Source organism: Bos javanicus, chromosome 5 (genome assembly GCF_032452875.1).
Source record: "Bos javanicus breed banteng chromosome 5, ARS-OSU_banteng_1.0, whole genome shotgun sequence".
Lineage (NCBI taxonomy): Eukaryota > Metazoa > Chordata > Mammalia > Artiodactyla > Bovidae > Bos > Bos javanicus.
In genome coordinates, this window is record NC_083872.1 from 27,927,897 (window position 1) to 27,945,892 (window position 17,996).

Here is a 17,996-nt window from a genome sequence, read left to right on the forward strand (position 1 = left end):
CTGGAAGGCAGGAGAAATTTTCCCTGACTAAAGGAAACCAAATATGCAATCTTCACATTTCATAACTTTTCTAATAAACCAGATGTGATCTCACTCTTTGTAAAGCCTGGCCCTTCCCAACCTGCAGGCTCACCTTCCAGGACTGAGCCCAGCCCATTTTCTCCATATATAAGCTGCTGCTGGGAAGCTCCTCTTACAGACCTGCTCCTCTCAGCTCTGCACTGCACCCCTCGCTCCTTCCTCAGTCTCTGCTTCTTCAGGAACCATGTCTTGCAAATCCACCGTGAAGACCCAAAGCATCAGCCGCAGGGGCTTCAGTGCCGGCTCAGCCAGAGTCCCCGGGGTGTGCCGCTCTGGCTTCAGCAGCGTGTCCCTGTCCCGCTCCAGGGGCAGTGGTGGCCTCGCTGGAGTGTGTGGAGGAGCTGGCTTTGGCAGCCGCAGCCTCTATGGCCTGGGGGCTCCAAGAGGATCTCCATCGCAGGGGGCAGCTGTGTCATCGGTGGTGGCTATGGCGGCAGAATTGGAGTTGGCTATGGCTTCGGGGGTGGAGCCGGGAGTGGATTTGGTTTTGGTGCTGGGGCTGGTAGTGGCTTTGGGCTCGGTGGTGGAGCTGGCTTCGGAGGTGGCTTCGGTGGTCCTGGCTTCCCTGTGTGCCCCCTGGAGGCATCCAAGAGGTCACCGTCAACCAGAGTCTCCTGACTCCCCTCAACCTGCAAATCGACCCCACCATCCAGCGGGTGAGGACTGAGGAGCGGGAGCAGATCAAGACCCTCAACAACAAGTTTGCCTCCTTCATCGACAAGGTGAGCTGGGAGCATCTGCCCTAGTGGGGATTGCAGAGTGCCCAAGAGAGCCAACCAAGAGACCTGTTCTACCGGAGGGGACTCGGGGAGAGGAGGGTGGGACTCAGGCGAGCTCTCCAGTGGGATACAGGACAGGTTTCATGTGGACCCCAGGCAGAAGGTGATGGAAATCATTTATAATTACTCATGGCCCCATTCCTGCCAAAGAAATAGTCACAGTTCTTGATAATCCTGAAGGAAAGAACAGGAAATGAGAGAATGCAATGAGATGGCTTGATCTTCTGGATGGTCTAAGAAAGTTAAAGGGTATTGCAGTGGAAACTGCATTTGAGTCATAGATGGATGCTGGATGGAGGAAAGAAAAAAACAAAAGGGAATTTGAGGAAAAACAACTCAAGTATATATCCATAGAAATACTCACCTGTAGAACCAGAAAATGAGCCTTAAGGGGCTTTGTATCAGCCAGATTCATGCACTATATGGGAAACAAGATTAATTCAATCATTATAGAATTGGAATCTAATCATTAGATTATAAACATCTGATATCCCTTTAACTGAGGCATGTGCTTTGTAAAAGCTCTGTGCAATAGGAGAAAAATGCTATGATAAAGTACATTTGTGCTTGTTCTTGTCACGAGGAAGACAGGAAGGGTTGAAAGTCACTGACTGACAGTCTCCATAAGTGAGAGGGAGGGAACATCTGACAGCTCCCTGGGGAAACTTGGCCATGAGATCTGTGTGAAGCTAAAGAGTCAGGGGAGCAGAACTGTCAGCCTCTGTACAGGCTCTGGAGCAGCCCAGCACCACCAGACCACCAGATCGGCCTGGGGACTTGTCAACTCACAGATAACCATCTTGTTTCCCTGCAGGTCCGATTCCTGGAGCAGCAGAACAAGGTCCTGGACACCAAGTGGACCTTGCTGCAGGAGCAGGGCACCAGGACTGTGAGGCAGAACCTGGAGCCTTTGTTCGAGCAGTACATCAACAACCTCAGGAGACAGCTGGATAGTATCCTTGGGGAGAGAGGCCGCCTGGACTCGGAGCTCAGGGGGATGCAGGACACGGTGGAGGACTTCAAGAACAAGTGAGTGACAGGAGAGAAAACACCTTAGATTCCTGAAGCCCACACTTCAGTCTGTTAGATGACCAGGTCCAAATGAGGGCATGATTCTTAATAAAACATGTCAGTAGACATGACATTACAGTTGTTACTAAACACAAACCCTGAAGAACAAAAGGGCCATAAAGTTGAATGGGAAGAGTAATGGAGTAAAGAAATTAGAAACCACAAATTACAACCTTCAGGCTTATTGACAGAAGTCTCATTTGTATATATCCATTCTGGGAAGTGGAGATCCCAGGCTGCTTTTTCTTGTATCATCTTCACCCCTGACTCAATTGGATTTTATTCCTTTTAATTCCAGATACGAAGATGAAATCAACAAACGCACAGCAGCAGAGAATGAGTTTGTGAAGTTGAAGAAGGTGAGATTGAGTCAGATCAGGGGTTCATGGCCCTTTCCTGAAGGAGAGGGTTCTGAGAAAAGAATCACTGAGGAGACTAAAACAGGAGCAGACTGTGTAGGGGGGCTCATCTGATCCCAGGCTGTTTGCTTCTTCCCCAGGATGTGGATATTGCCTACATGAACAAGGTTGAACTACAAGCCAAAGTAGACGCTCTCACAGATGAGATCAACTTCCTAAGAACCTTCTATGATGCTGTAAGTATCTCTCCACATTCTGTTTTATTGCCTTTAAAGAGATTTGTGAAGAGTGGAATATCTTTGGTCTAGGTACCTCTCTAAACATCATGACCAAAGATGATCGGATGATCTCTTGTTCTGCAGGAACTGGCTCAGATGCAAACCCACATCTCAGACACTTCTGTGGTCCTCTCCATGGACAACAACCGCAACCTGGACCTGGACAGCATCATCGCTGAAGTCAAAGCCCAATATGAGGAGATCGCTCAGAGGAGCCGGGCTGAGGCTGAGTCCTGGTACCAGTCCAAGGTGAGTGGTGAGGAATCCCTGTGCCTCCTCTGTGATCATCAGGGAGGCTGTAGACTTCAGTGGGGAAACTACAACTAAGAAGTGGGGGCCTCTCAGGGTAGACCTTTTGGGTAATTATGCCAGAGTCTCGTAGGTCAAAGAACCCAAGTTAAGATGAAAGCTAATGTAGATCAAGGTGAATGACTTTTGTTTTAGCTTTATTTCAATGTTGACTCTCAGCAAGAGTACAGAACATTGCTTGTCCTGAAGAGAACCAGTCAGTCAGTAGTCTTACCAAGGATTGTGTGTGATGGGTGAAGAGCGTCAATGACCTAGTAACACTAGTTTTCTTTAAATGTCTTATGGAAAACCATTAGATTCTATTTTGAAAACCTTGATTAGTGTCCTGTGAAGCCCATGGACAGCCGCCTTGTCTCCCTCTGGTTCACAGTATGAGGAGCTGCGGGTGACGGCGGGCAGACACGGGGATGACCTGCGCAACACCAAGCAGGAGATCTCTGAGATCAACCGAGTGATCCAGAGGCTGAGATCTGAGATTGACCACGTCAAGAAGCAGGTACAGTGGGGACCATGGAAGAGAAAAGCATTCTTTCCTTCCTAGACCATCAGGTATCATCAACCATCATGTGGGAAATTCTTGGGCACTGAGGAAAAAGCAGAGGGAGGAGGACATGTCATGGTTGAGTTTCCCCAGGTTAGAGAGATGGAGCCCAACTCAAGAGCAGGGAACAAACTCAGGATAGGACGAATCTCAGCTGGTCAGTGGTTCATACACAGAGTCTAGAGGCATCGAAATGAGATTCCATAAGGAGAATGATTGAGTTGGTGATGCAAGACACACGTTGGCAAAGAAAAGCTCAGGCTAGAAAGTGCGGGGGAAGAATGCTGCAAATATGCTCATACTCAATGTGAAACAGAATCTGAGAAAAGACACAGGACAAATGAGGTTGTTCAAAAAAATCTGTGAAGTGAAACGAAGGTGAGGTCTCAAGAGTTTGAGATAAAATTGTCTTTCAGGGAGGATGTTTGTGGTTTTGTAGAAGCTATTGTACATCCATGTGAACTTATCCAAAGTTCAACATTCAAAACTAGGCAGTAGGTCTATATCTTCCCATGTCCCCTAGTCTTCAGTCTTCTGTGGTATCTTCCAGCCCCATCATCGTTAGGGTGGTTAACACAGAAGGGAATAGAATTTTCTTAAAGGACTCCAAGACTAGTTAAGGTTTGTAGAAAGGAGAAAAACTGGACAAAACGAATCAAACCTCCTTTTCCACGAGATCTGGGCTCTAGAGCTCTTCCTCACTGGGAAAGTAGAACTATGTTTCCTCTCCCCTGGAGTCCAGATTCAGGTTCCTCTGCCCTCCTCTCCTCTAGTGTGCCAGCCTGCAATCCGCCATCGCCGACGCTGAGCAGCGTGGGGAGCTGGCCCTCAAGGATGCCAGGAACAAGCTGGCTGACCTGGAGGATGCCCTGCAGAAGGCCAAGCAGGACATGGCCCGGCTGCTGAAGGAGTACCAGGAGCTCATGAATGTCAAGCTGGCCCTGGACGTGGAGATTGCCACTTACAGGAAGCTGCTGGAAGGCGAGGAGTGCAGGTGAGTAACTCACACAGCCTCCGCAATCATCTGGCTCCATCTCCAAGAAGTCCTGCCAATGAGCCCAAGTGGAAGGCGCTCTAGTGGTGGTCATAGTGCTGCTCCCAGGAGAGCACCGAGAAGGCAGGCTCCTGGGGACTCTCCTCACACGGAGGTTTCCCATGCGGGGCCAGCTGTGGCTCTGGGTCTCATCGTGGCTGTGTCTTCTCTCTCCTAGGCTGAGTGGGGAAGGCGTTGGACAAGTCAACATCTGTAAGTACCTTCACCTGCCCCCATCCCATGCCCTTGTGTCCCTTTGACTGGATGCTGTGTGGCAGAGTGAGCTCACCATCTTGTCCTGACCTTGTCCCTTTGCCTCCACAGCTGTGGTGCAGTCCACTGTCTCTGGTGGCTATGGTGGTGCTGGTGGCTATGGTGGTGCCAGCGGTCTCGGCAGTGGCTTAGGCATGAGTGGAGGAAGTGGCTACTCCTACAGCAGCGGTCACAGCCTTGGAGGTGGCTTCAGTTCTGGCAGTGGCAGAGCCATAGGGTGTGGCTTTGGCTCCTCTGGGGGCAGCAGTTCCACCATCAAATACACCACCACCACCTCCTCCTCCAGCAGGAAGGGCTACAAGCACTGAAGTCCTGTCATGGGCTCAAGCTCCCACAATGTCTCAGGCTCCCTCTGTTGCTTTGCACTCTCCTCCAGTTGCTTTATCTTTCCTGCTTCCTTTTCTTACTTCTTGAATTAAAACTGAAGTTGCTGAGTGTCCTCATCTCCTCTCTCCCAAAACCTGTTGCAACTGAGCTTCCATTGTTCACCATTGGAAGGTCGTTACTTGGGTCCTAGTCCAGACAGGGTAATCCCACTTACTTTCTACTGGCCCAGGAGATCCCATCTCAGAGATGTTGTGTTCCTCCCTTGCAGTGATTGTGAAAGCACAAGTGACTAGTTCTATGATGTACAGGATTTGTATCCCTGTGTTGCTTCCTCTGCTCTTTGCTCACTTGTATTGCTAAATAAAGCAGATTTATCATATAATGTGTGGTTTCACATAGCCTTTCTTTGTCACAAATGGTTCCTGAGGTTTTCACGTGACAGATGAAGCATACTTCTCAGGCATGAAGCACACTCCCCACCCCCATATGCCTCACTCGCTTCCTGTAGAGAACTTCAACAAACAGCAGCTTGGGATACTGATAATCAGCTTTCTCTCACAGATACAATTTAATCCAAATGTTTGGCAAGTGTAATGGGAGGACTCTGGTCCAGCATCACGTATACTCTGCTTTTTATTGTTGGGGCCAAGTGTAATCAATTAGTCTCTCCTCCTAAGACCACTCAACCCACACTCAAGGGGTCAAGTCTTAATGTTCATTTCAGGAATCATGTTTCTGGCCCATCAGAGCAGAACAACATTTGGCAATTAAATAGGATATTTGATTTTTATTTAGAGTTAACTTCCTAACAACAAACTTGCCTGAGAAAGTATATCAAGGATAATTAAAGCGTATGTACTTTTGAACCAAAATTCTATTTCTGTACATGTATCCTGAAGAAATAGTACAAACACAGGAAGAAGTATATACATGGATGTGAATTCCAACCATCTTCCCAGCATGGAAAAACTGAAAGTGGGAGAGTTGATCACATTCAGCAGAAAACTCAGATGCTGGTTTCTCAAAGTGTGAAGGCAAAATAAGAATGGTACTTTCCACCTTCTCACACCTTAACACTCTCTAGGAGGTGGATGAAGCTGAGTCTTTCCTCTCTCCGGTGTGATCTGGCTGCTGTGACTTCTCTGAATGGGGATAATTTAAACTCAGGATATGGTGCAAGGCTCCTCACTCATTGGTGCTGTCTTTTGGCCATGCCAGTCCCTATTTCCTCATGAGTGACCATTATCTCCTTTGCCCCCAGGCTCTTACATCACGAGAGAAAGTTCCTTGGTTTCAATAGCATGGAGAGGGTGCCTCAGGATCCCCTTATCAGTACACTGCTGTGTTCACCTATAACCATTCCCCCAGCGAGGTGGGCAGCCTCTCACACTGGTATCTTCTCACTCTCCCCAGAATTCCCCAACAGCAGGTATGTGATGACTGGGTTCCAAAATCCATGCCCACTTAGTGTCTGTATTATTATGTACCTATCAGAAGTAATGGAAAGAAAATACTGACTAGGAAAAATACATAGAATACAATAATTAATAATAAGCAGATTGCAAAATAATATGTAGACATAGATTTGTCTAATGAAAATCTTAGGGTGCAGATGTTGATAGCAAAATAGCAGACTGGAAAGCCCCAAACTCTCCTTTTGCTAAAGAAACATTGAAAAAACAACCAGAAGCTGTCTGAACATCGTAGGGGCTCTGGAAAACACTCAAAATTTGCAATAGCCAAGCAAATGCCCTCTCAAGAAAATCCATCTTCCATATTACAGCAAAATGTCATGACAATGTTCCTAGCGCTTTCCCTCCCCTATATGCGGTGCAGTTGTGGCCTTGAGCAGACAGCAACCTTGTTCATAAACTTTTTCCAATCCCCTCCCACACTCCAGTTGCCCCTCAAACCCATTTGCTCCTCTTGGTCACCCTTCACCCACCAGCACATGCATCTTGAATCGAAGATGCAGATGCAGACTATTTGAAAATGATTGTGCAAATCTCTTCAAACACATCTGGGGGGCATTTCTGAAGAAATGTTGCAAGGGTCCCATCTTCGTTTCCCATAAATTCAGATGCAGGCAAGAAAAGTAGCAGGAAGACTCAGTAAAAACTACAGGGCAAACTACAAAGACATCGACACCTGGGGCAAAAGATTACGGGAGAAGACACACAATAGACCCTCTGCCCATCCAAGGCCCAGAGGCTAAGCTGCAGTGAGACTCTTTGGGAAATGAGGATATTCAAAGGCAGCTGTGCACAGGAGAACATTTAGAAAACTGTGTCTAGGTCCAGGCAAAACACGTACAGAAATGTCTTGAGTAGTCTTAAACATTCATCTGGGACTGCTCTCTAGGTTCAGAGCAAGCCCTGTTATGTGGTGAAGGAGTGTCCCATCACAGGGAGAAGTGGTTGTTCTCAGTCTGCTGTTTTGGCTTTTTTATTGTTGTTGTTTTTCAGCTCCTGGTATACAAAAACATCTTCATCAAAAACAGTAGCTGACACAAGCTATAGGAGCAGCCTGATGTTGAGGTGTTCAGCATGCCAGGCGCGGTTGACTCATTTAACACTACTAGTCAATGTGAAGCATAGGTCCTCAGGCACAAACCCAAGAATCTCTTGTGTGCAAAAGTCATGGGGTGCATGCATGACCTGAGGCAGGACCCTGTTAGTCATGAACTTTCTAGAAACTGGGAAGTAGAATTGGATAAAAATCAGAGACATTTGATTGCCTCTTGGCAGCATTTTGTTAAACAAGAGGGAAAAAAAGCAGAGACTGTGAATTGTAAGTTATTCTGCAATGATTCATTGGGCAAGGTTTTTAAGGAATAATAGAATTATTCACATAGCCTGTTAGCCTAAATATGCCCCCAGCTCACTCCCCATAATATTTTCTGCCAACAACTCATCTAGATGGAGTTCACATCTTTCAAAGATGAGCACTAGTCAGAAGGGAACCATTCCAGGACCAACAAGAGATACACACTCAAAAATGAAATGAATAGGAAAATAAAAAGGCAGATAACGAGCACTCATCAGAACAAAGTCATCATAAAATATTGCCAAAATAAAATAAATCCTCTATAAAATTCAAGGAAAAAAGCATATAATGAGAGAGTAAGATAGAAAACATTACTTAGAGAAGTCAGATATGAGGCAGAGAGAAAAATAAAACTAGCAGGGAGATGAAGGTCAAGTTGATGTCAGTACAAAGGGCAATACACACGCTGAATGCACAGCAAAGAGCATATGGGATAATATTGAAGAAAGAGAATCAGGGTCTTCAGTTCAGTTCAGTTCAGTCGCTCAGTCGTGTCCGACTCTTCGCGACCCCATGAATCACGGCACACCAGGCCTCCCTGTCCATCACCAACTCCCGGAGTTCACCCAGACTCACGTCCATCGAGTCAGTGATGCCATCCAGCCATCTCATCCTCCGGCGTCCCCTTCTCCTCCTGCCCCCAATCCCTCCCAGCATCAGAGTCTTTTCCAATGAGTCAACTCTTCGCATGAGGTGGCCTAAGTACTGGAATTTCAGCTTTAGCATCATTCCTTCCAAAGAAATCCCAGGGCTGATCTTCAGAATGGACTGGTTGGATCTCCTTGCAGTCCAAGGGACTCTCAAGAGTCTTCTCCAACACCACAGTTCAAAACCATCAATTCTTCGGCACTCAGCCTTCTTCACAGTCCAACTCTCACATCCATACATGACCACAGGAAAACCATAGCCTTGACTAAACAAACCTTTGTTGGCAAAGTAACGTCTCTGCTTTTGAATATGCTATCTAGGTTGGTCATAACTTTCCTTCCAAGGAGTAAGCGTCTTTTAATTTCATGGCTGCAGTCACCATCTGTAGTGATTTTGCAGGGGTCTAGTGGGAGTTAATAAGAGGTTAAAGAAAGGTCAAGAGGCTATAGGATAGACAAAGAATACAAAGGAGATTCAACACAAGCATAATTTGAACAACTAACGGAAAAGAATGTACACACACACACACAACCTCACACATACAAATGGTCCCTCCCAAAGCACAGAAACATCTTCAATTAGGTGATTAGGGATTTGTGCTGAGATTCATTTTGACAAATAAATATAGGCAAATGTGTGTAATTTAGTCATTTTAAAATATGTAAAACCTAGACAGCATATTAAAAAGCAAAGACATCATTTTGCTAACAAAAATCCATCTAGTTAAATGGTTTTTCCAGTAGTCATGTACAGATGTGATAGTTGGACCATAAGGAAAGCTGAGCACCGAAGAACTGATGTTTTCAAATTGTGGTGTTGGAGAAGACTCCTTAAGGTCCCTTGGACTGCAAAGAGATCAAACCAGTCAATCCTAAAGGAAATCAATCCTGAATAGTCATTGGAAAGACTAATGCTGAAACTCTAATATTTTGACTAGCTGATGCAAAAAGCCAACTCATTAGAAAAGACCCTGATGCTTGGAAAGATTGAGGGCAGGAGGAGAAGGGGAAGACAGAGGATGAGATGGTTGGATGGTGTCACTGACTCAAGGGACATGAGCTTGAGCAAACTTCGGGTGAGAGTGAAGGACAGGCAAGCCTGGCGTGCTGCAGTCCATGGAGTTGCAAAGAGTTGGACATGACTTAGTAACTGAACAACAACAACAAATATCATATATGGGTATAAAGAATGAAGTCTTGCAGCTTGTGACAACATGGATGGATCTCTAGGGCTTTACCTTAAGTGACATAAGTCAGAGAAAAACAAGTATTGCAAATCTCTCATATGTGAAATCCAAAAAGCATACGCATTTTCAAAAATTTAAAAACTTAACTCATAGATGCAGAGACCAGATTGGTGGTTACCAGAGGTGGGGAGAGGTGGGAGGTGAGAGAAATGGGTGAAATGATTTTGCAGGTTTTAAGTTTAAATAAATTAAATTTTTAAAAAAACCCCACAGAGATACAATTGTATATATTCTTGGGATGTGATGACTAACATCACAATAATTGAGGATACCAAGGCAACAATATGGAGCAACTGGAGCACTCATACACTGCTGTGGAAACACAAAATGATGCAAGTATTCTGCAAATATATATACATATAAATTTATACATTTGCCTATACCTATATATCTATATAGGGCTTTCTTGGTGGCTCAGGTGATAGAGAATCTGCCTGCATGGAGAAGGAAATGGCAATCCACTCCAGTACTATCGCCTGGAAAATCCCATGGACAGAGGAGCCTGGTAGGCTATGGTCCATGGGGTCACAAAGTCGGACATGATGACTGAGCGACTTCACTTTCACTTTCTTTGGGACAGGAGTGAAAACTGACCTCTTCCAGTCCTGTGGCCACTGCTGCATTTTCCAAATTTGCTGGTGTATTGAGTGCAGCACTTTCACAGCATCATCTTTTAGGATTTGAAATAGCTCATCTGGGATTCCATCACCTCCACTAGCTTTGTTCACAGTGATGCTTCCTAAGGCCCACTTGACTTTACATTCCAGGAACAAAAAGAATTAAATATCTTTAATTCTCAAAACACCATTGCAACAAAAAAATTAAATATCTAGGAATAGACATACCTAACTAAGATAAAGCTGAAACTCCAGTACTTCACCCACCTCATGTGAAGAGTTGACTCACTGGAAAAGACTGATGCTGGGAGGGATTAGGGGTGGGAGGAGAAGGGGACAACAGAGGATGAGATGGCTGGATGGCATCACTGACTCGATGGACGTGAGTCTGAGTGAACTCTCGGAGTTGGTGACGGACAGGAAGGCCTGGCGTGCTGTGATTCATGGGGTCACAAAGAGTCGGACATGACTGAGCAACTGAACTGAACTGAACTAAGATCATGGCATCTGGTCCCATCACTTCATGGGAAATAGATGGGGAAACAATGGAAACAGTGTCAGCCTTTATTTTGGGGTGCTCCAAAATCACTGCAGATGGTGATTGCAGCCATCAAATTAAAAGATGCTTACTCCTTGGAGGGAAAGTTATGACCAACCTAGATTGCATATTGAAAAGCAGAGATATTACTTTCCCAACAAAGGTCCATCTAGTCAAGGCTATGGTTTTTCCAGTGGTCATGTATGGATGTGAGTTGGACTATGAAGAAAGCTGAGTGCCGAAGAATTGATGGTTTTGAACTGTGGTGTTGGAGAAGACTCTTGAGAGTGGACTGCAAGGAGATCCAACCAATCCATTCTAAAGGAGATTAATCCTGGGATTTCTTTGGAAGGACTGATGCTAAAGCTGAAACTCCAATACTTTGGCCACCTCATGCAAAGTTGACTGATTGGAAAAGACTCTGATGCTGGGAGGGGTTGGGAGCAAGAGGAGAAGGGGATGACAGAGGATGAGATGGCTGGATGGCATCACCGACTCAATGGACAAGAGTTTAGGTGAACTCTGGGAGTTGGTGATGGACAGGGAGGCCTGGTGTGCTGCGATTCACGGGATCTCAAAGAGTCGGACACGATTGAGTGACTGAACTGAACTGAAGGAGACAAAAGAACTGTACACAGAAAATTATAAGACAGCGATGAAAGAAATCAAAGATGGCATAAACAGATGGAGAGATATTCCATGTTCCTGGGTCGGAAGAATCAATATTGTGAAAATGACTATACTACCAAATGCAATCTACAGATTCAATACAACCCTTATTAAATTACCAATGGCATTTTTCACAGAACTAGAACAAAAATTTTCACAATTCATATGGAAACACAAAAGACCCCAAATAGCCAAAGCAGTCTTGAGAAAGAATACTGGAGCTGGAGAAATCAACCTTCCTGACTTCAGATTATACTACAAAGCTACAGTCATCAAGACAGTATGCTACTGGCACAAAAATAGAAATATAGACCAATGGAACAGATAGAAAGCCCAGAAATAAACCCTTGCACCTCTGGGTACCTTATTTTTGACAAAGGAGGCAAGAATATACAATGGGGCAAAGACAGCCTCTTCAATAAATGGTGCTTGGAAAACTGGACAGCTACATAAAAGAATGAAATTAGAACACTTCCTAACACCATACTCAGAGATAAACTCAAAATGGATTAAAGATCTAAATGTAAGACCAGAAAGTATAAAACTCTTAGAGGATAACATAGGCAGAACACTCGATGACATAAATCAAAACAAGATCCTCTGTGATCCACCTCCTAGAGTAAGGGAAATAAAAACAAAAGTATACAAGTGGGACCTGATTAAACTTAAAAGCTTTTGCACAGCAAAGGAAACTATAAGCAAGGTGAAAAGACAACCCTTAGAATGGGAGAAAATAATAGCAAGTGAAAAAATTGACAACGGATTAATTTCCAAAATATACAAGCATCTCATACAACTCAATACCAGAAAAGCAAACAACCAATCAAAAAGTGGGGAAAAGACGTAAACAGGCATTTCTCCAAAGAAGACATACAGATGGCTAACAAACACACGAAAAGATGCACAACATCACTCAGTATATTACAGAAATGGAAATCAAAACCACAGTGAGATATCATCTCACACCAGTCAGAATGGCCATCATCAAAAAGTCTACAAACAATACATGCTGGAGAGGGTGTGGAGAAAAGGGAATGCTATTTATTACATTGTTGGTGGGAATGTAAATTGATACAGCCACTATGGAAGACGGTATGCAGATTCCTTAAAAAACTAGTAATAAAACCATCATATGACATAGCAATCCCACTCCTAGGTATATACCACAAGGAAACCAAAATTGAAAAAGGCACATGTCCCATCATTCATTGCATCACTATTTACAATAGTTAGAACATGGAAGCAACCTAGATGTCCATCAACAGATGAATGTATAAAGAAGTTGTGGTACATATACACAATGGAATATTACTCAGCCATAAAAAGGAATGCATTTGAGTCAATTCTGATGAGGTGGATGAATCTAGAATCTGTTATACAGGGTGAAGTGAGTCAGAAAGAGAAAGATAAATATCATTCTAATGCACATATACAGAAATTAGAAAAATTGCACTGAAGAGTTTATTTACAAGGAAGCAGTAGAGAAACAGACATAGAGAATAGACTTATGGACATGGGGAGAGGGGAGGAGAAGGTGACATGTATGGAAAGAGTAACGTGGAAACTTACATTACCGTGTGTAAATTAGATAGCCAATAGGAATTTGGTGTATGGCTCAGGAAACTCAAACAGGGGCTCTGTATCAACCTAGAGGAATGGGATGGGGAGGGAAATGGGAGGGAGGTTCAAAGGGAGGGGACATATGTATACCTATGGTTGATTTATATTGAGGTTTGACAAAAAACAACAAAATTCTGTAAAGCAATTATCCTTCAATAAAAAAAAATTAATTAAAAAAAAAAAAAAGAATTTGCCTGCAGTGCAGGAGACCCAAGTTCATATGCAATGATATCAGAGAAGGCAATCACAAAAGCCAAAGAGTGGAAAACTCTATAGGATAGGTTGTTGTTGTTGCTTGGTCACTAAGTTATGTCTGACTCTTTGCAACCCCATGGACTTAAGCATGCCAGGCTTCCCTGTCCTTCACTCTCTCCTAGAGTTTTCTCAATCATGTCCATTGACTTGGTGATGCTATCTAACCACCTCATCATCTGTTGTGCTCTTCTCCTTCTGCCTTCAATCTTTCCCAGCATCAGGGTCTTTTCTAATGAGTCAGCTCCTCACATCAGGTGGCCAAAGTACTGGAGTTTCAGCTTCAGCATCAGTCCTTCCAATGAATATTCAGGGTTGATTTCCTTTAGGATTGACTTGTTTGATCTCCTTGCTGTCGAAGGGACTCTCTAGAGTCTTCTCCAGCACCACAATTTGAAGGCATCAGTTCTTTGGCACTCAGCTTTCCTTATGGTCCAACTCTCACATCCATATGTGACTATTGGAAAAACCATAGGTTTGACTATATGGACCTTTGTAAATAGGCAACCTAGTTTATTTAATAAATAAATGGCCAAAAAATTAAGATCGAAATGATATAAAGGATGTATTATTTAAAGGATATATCACCCAAATAAACATGCATGGACATTATTTAGACCCTGAGTTGAACAAATTATGAAAATAAATAAGAATGAAGGGAAATTTGAATGTTCACTAAACTTCTTAATGTTAAAGAATTATTGTTAAATTTTTAAGGTATAAAAATAGCATTTTGGTCATTTTCTAAAAAGTCTACCATTTAGACATAAACACTGAATTGAATATGAAACTCTATGACCTTCCTTCTGGAATTTCCTTTCAAATAATTTAAGATGGATGAAGAAAGTGGGTGGAGTTAAGGATGAAATAAAGTTGACCTTGAGATAATAATCACAAAATCTGGATAATGGGCACCCATCCATGATAGATCAATAAGGACCTATTATGTTGTTCTTATACTTTTCTATCTGTTAATTTTTACATAATGGGAAGAGCAAGTCAAATTTAATGTATTTATAATCATTGGGAAAATGGTAATCTTTCTGTTAGAGCATAAACAATAGACTGCTCTTAGATTTCCAAGTTCTCAGCTATTACAAAGATCAGATTGGAATTACGGATGAAGCAAAGCTAGCCTTGACATGATAATTGCAAAATCAAGGTAATGGGCATGTACATTCTGATACTAAAGCATATTCAATGCATAAATTCATAAAATCCATAAAATCCATAATTCAATGCATATTAAACCTTTGTTTGAGACAAAGTCTAACTCCTCAGTTCAGTTCAGTTGCTCAGTTGTGTCCGACCCTTTGTGACCCCATGAATCGCAACACGCCAGGCCTCCCTGTCCATCACAAACTCCCGGAGTTCACTCAGACTCAAGTCCATCAAGTCAGTGATGCCATCCAGCCATCTCATCCTCTGTCGTCCCCTTCTCCTCCTGCCCTCAATCCCTCCCAGCATCAGAGTCTTTTCCAATGAGTCAGCTCTTCGCATGAGGTGGCCAAAGTACTGGAGTTTCAGCTTCAGCATCATTCCTTCCAAAGAAATCCCAGGGCTGATCTCCATCAGAATGGACTGGTTGGATCTCCTTGCAGTCCAAGGGACTCTCAAAGTCTTCTCCAACACACAGTTCAAAAGCATCAATTCTTCAGCACTCAGCTTTCTTCACAGTCCAACTCACATCCATACATGACCACAGGAAAAACCATAGCCTTGACTAGACGGACCTTTGTTGGCAAAGTAATATCTCTGCTTTTGAATATGCTATCTAGGTTGGTCATGCTTTCCTTCCAAGGAGTAAGTGTCTTTTAATTTCATGGCTGCAGTCACCATCTGCAGTGATTTTGGAGCCCAAAAAATAAAGTCTGACACTGGTTCCACTGTTTCCCATCTATTTCCCATGAAGTGATGGGACCGGATGCCATGATCTTCGTTTTCTGAATGTTGAGCTTTAAGCCAACTTTTTCACTCTCCTCTTTCACTTTCATCAAGAGGCTTTTTAGTTCCTCTTCACTTTCTACCATAAGGGTGGTGTCATCTGCATATCTGAGGTTATTGATATTTCTCCCAGCAATCTTGATTCCAGCTTGTGTTTCTTCCAGTCCAGTGTTTCTCATGATGTACTCTGCATATAAGTTAAATAAGCAGGGTGACAATACACAGCCTTGATGTACTCCTTTTCCTACTTGGAACAGTCTGTTGTTCCATGTCCAGTTCTAACTGTTGCTTCCTGACCTGCATTCAGATTTCTCAAGAGGCAGGTCAGGTGGTCTAGTATTCCCATCTCTTTCAGAATTTTCCACAGTTTATTGTGATCCACATAGTCAAAGGCTTTGGCATAGTCAATAAAGCAGAAATAGATGTTTTTCTAACTCCTAGCCTCAGTTAATTGAGAATAGTCTCGTACTGATATCAAAGATCAAATGCAGGAGAATTTTTCCTTTGTTAAAGGAAGCCAAGAAGCAGCCTTCTTATTTCTTATCCTTTCTAATAACCAAAGTATCATCTCATTGTTTATAAAGCCCAGCCCTTCCCAGTCTCAGGCTCACCTTCCAGGGCTGAGCCCAGCCCATTCTTCCTTTCACTCTAGCTACTGGAAGCCCATCTCATACTTTTCCTCTCATGCCCTTCTTAACCTCTTCTTCCTCAGGAACCAAATCCACCGTGAAGACCCAAAGCAGCAGCTGCAGGGGCTTCAGTGCCAACTCAGCCAGAGTCCCTGGGGTCTGCCACTCTGGCTTCAGCAGCGTGTCCCTGTCCCTCTCCAAGGGCAGTGGCGGCCTCACTGGAGTGTGTGGAAGAGCTGGCTTTGGCAGCCACAGCCTCTATAACCTGGGAGGCTCCAAGAGGATCTCCATCTCAGAGGGCAGCTGTGTCATCGGTGGTGGCTATGGCGGCAGAATTGGAGTTGGCTATGGCTTCAGGGGTGGAGCCGGAAGTGGATTTGGTTTTGGTACTAGGGCTGGTAGCGGCTTTGGGCTCGGTGGAGAAGCTGACTTTGGAGGTGGCTATGGAGGCTCTGGCTTCCCTGTGTTCCCCCTGGAGGCATCCAAGAGGTCACCGTCAACCAGAGTCTCCTGACTCCCGTCAACCTGCCGACCCCACTCCAGCGGGTGAGGACTGAGGAGCGGGAGCAGATCAAGACCCTTAACAACAAGTTTGCCTCCTTCATCGACAAGGTGAGCTGGGAGCATCTGCCCCAATGGGGATTGCAGAGTGCCCAAGAGAGCCAACTAATGTCTATCCGGGGAGACTTAGGGAAAGAGAGGAGGGGACTCAGAGGAGCTCTCTACAGGCATACAGGACAGGTTCCATGTGTATCACAGGCAGGAGATGATGGAAATTATTTAGATCCTGCAAATTTCTCTCATCCCTGCCTAGGAAACATTGTCAACTCTTGATAACCCTGAAGCAGAGAAAAAGAAAGGAAAGAATGAAATAGATTAACACTTACCACTAATAGGTCTACAATGGGATACAAAGAAAAGGCCAGTCACCACCTACTCTGAGGTTCTGGCCCACCTTTCTAGTAGGAAGGAAAAAAAAAGAGAAAAGTAAAAAAAAAAAAAATTCCATACAGATGAGAAGAAGAAATGTTTGAGATGTGTAAATATTTATAATTTGCTTTTAAAAAGAAGCTATTCTAGAAACAGAGCATGGCCACCTATAACAATGCTTTAGAAGAGATACAAGCACTAAATGTGAGTTTAGATTAGTATTTAATCATTAGACAACATTTAACATCCCTTTGACTGAAATCCACCAGAAAATAAAAGCTTTGTATATTATATAGGATAGAAACCATTTTAAACTGAAATTTTGATTCTGCTTGCCAAAATAAAGAGAGGAAGTGATGAAAATTCACTGATATAGGCACACTTACTTATAGGGCAGGAACAGCTCAAAAATCCATGGGGAATTTCATCAGCAAGATCTGTCAGTTTAGAAGGAAGAAGATTAGGAGCATACCTCCCAATCTGAGTCTCTGTATTCTCTTAATAGCCCAGCACCATGGACACCACTGCAGCCTTCTTGGAAACCTAGTAATACGGACGCTTATTGCTCTCTATTTCCAAAAATGGCTCTCTTGCCTTCCTCCAGATGTAGTTCCTGGAGAAACAAGCGCCTGGACACCAAGAGGACCCTGCCTCAGGAGCAGGGACCCAAGCCCGTGAGGCTGACCCTAGTGACTATGTTTGAGTAGTACATCAACAACCTCAGGGAGTGGAAGGATTATCTTCTCTTTTTTTAGTGACTGCCCAGATTCAGAGCTCATGCAGGATCTGGTGGAGAACTTCAGGAACAAGTAGATTACAGGAAATACTTAAGCTTTCTGAAATCCACACTTAGTCTACTGAGTGACTAGGTTCAGTTGTAGCCATGATGGCTTAAAAAAATATCCAGTGAAATGAAAATTGTAAATTGTTGTCTAAACAGGAACAGACTCACAGACTTAGAGAAAGAAATTTTGGTTCCTGGGGTTGGGGGAAGATGGGGGAAGGGACAGCAAGAAAGTACGGGAA

At 43.9% G+C, this 17,996-nt stretch overlaps 2 pseudogenes; both read left to right on the forward strand.

The window, feature by feature from the left end:
- Positions 1-202: 202 nt before the first annotated feature.
- On the forward strand, positions 203-5,433 carry LOC133247343 (keratin, type II cytoskeletal 6A-like; annotated as a pseudogene).
- An 8,867-nt stretch (positions 5,434-14,300) lies between these two features.
- On the forward strand, positions 14,301-17,677 carry LOC133248651 (keratin, type II cytoskeletal 6C-like; annotated as a pseudogene).
- The last annotated feature ends 319 nt before the right edge of the window (positions 17,678-17,996 follow it).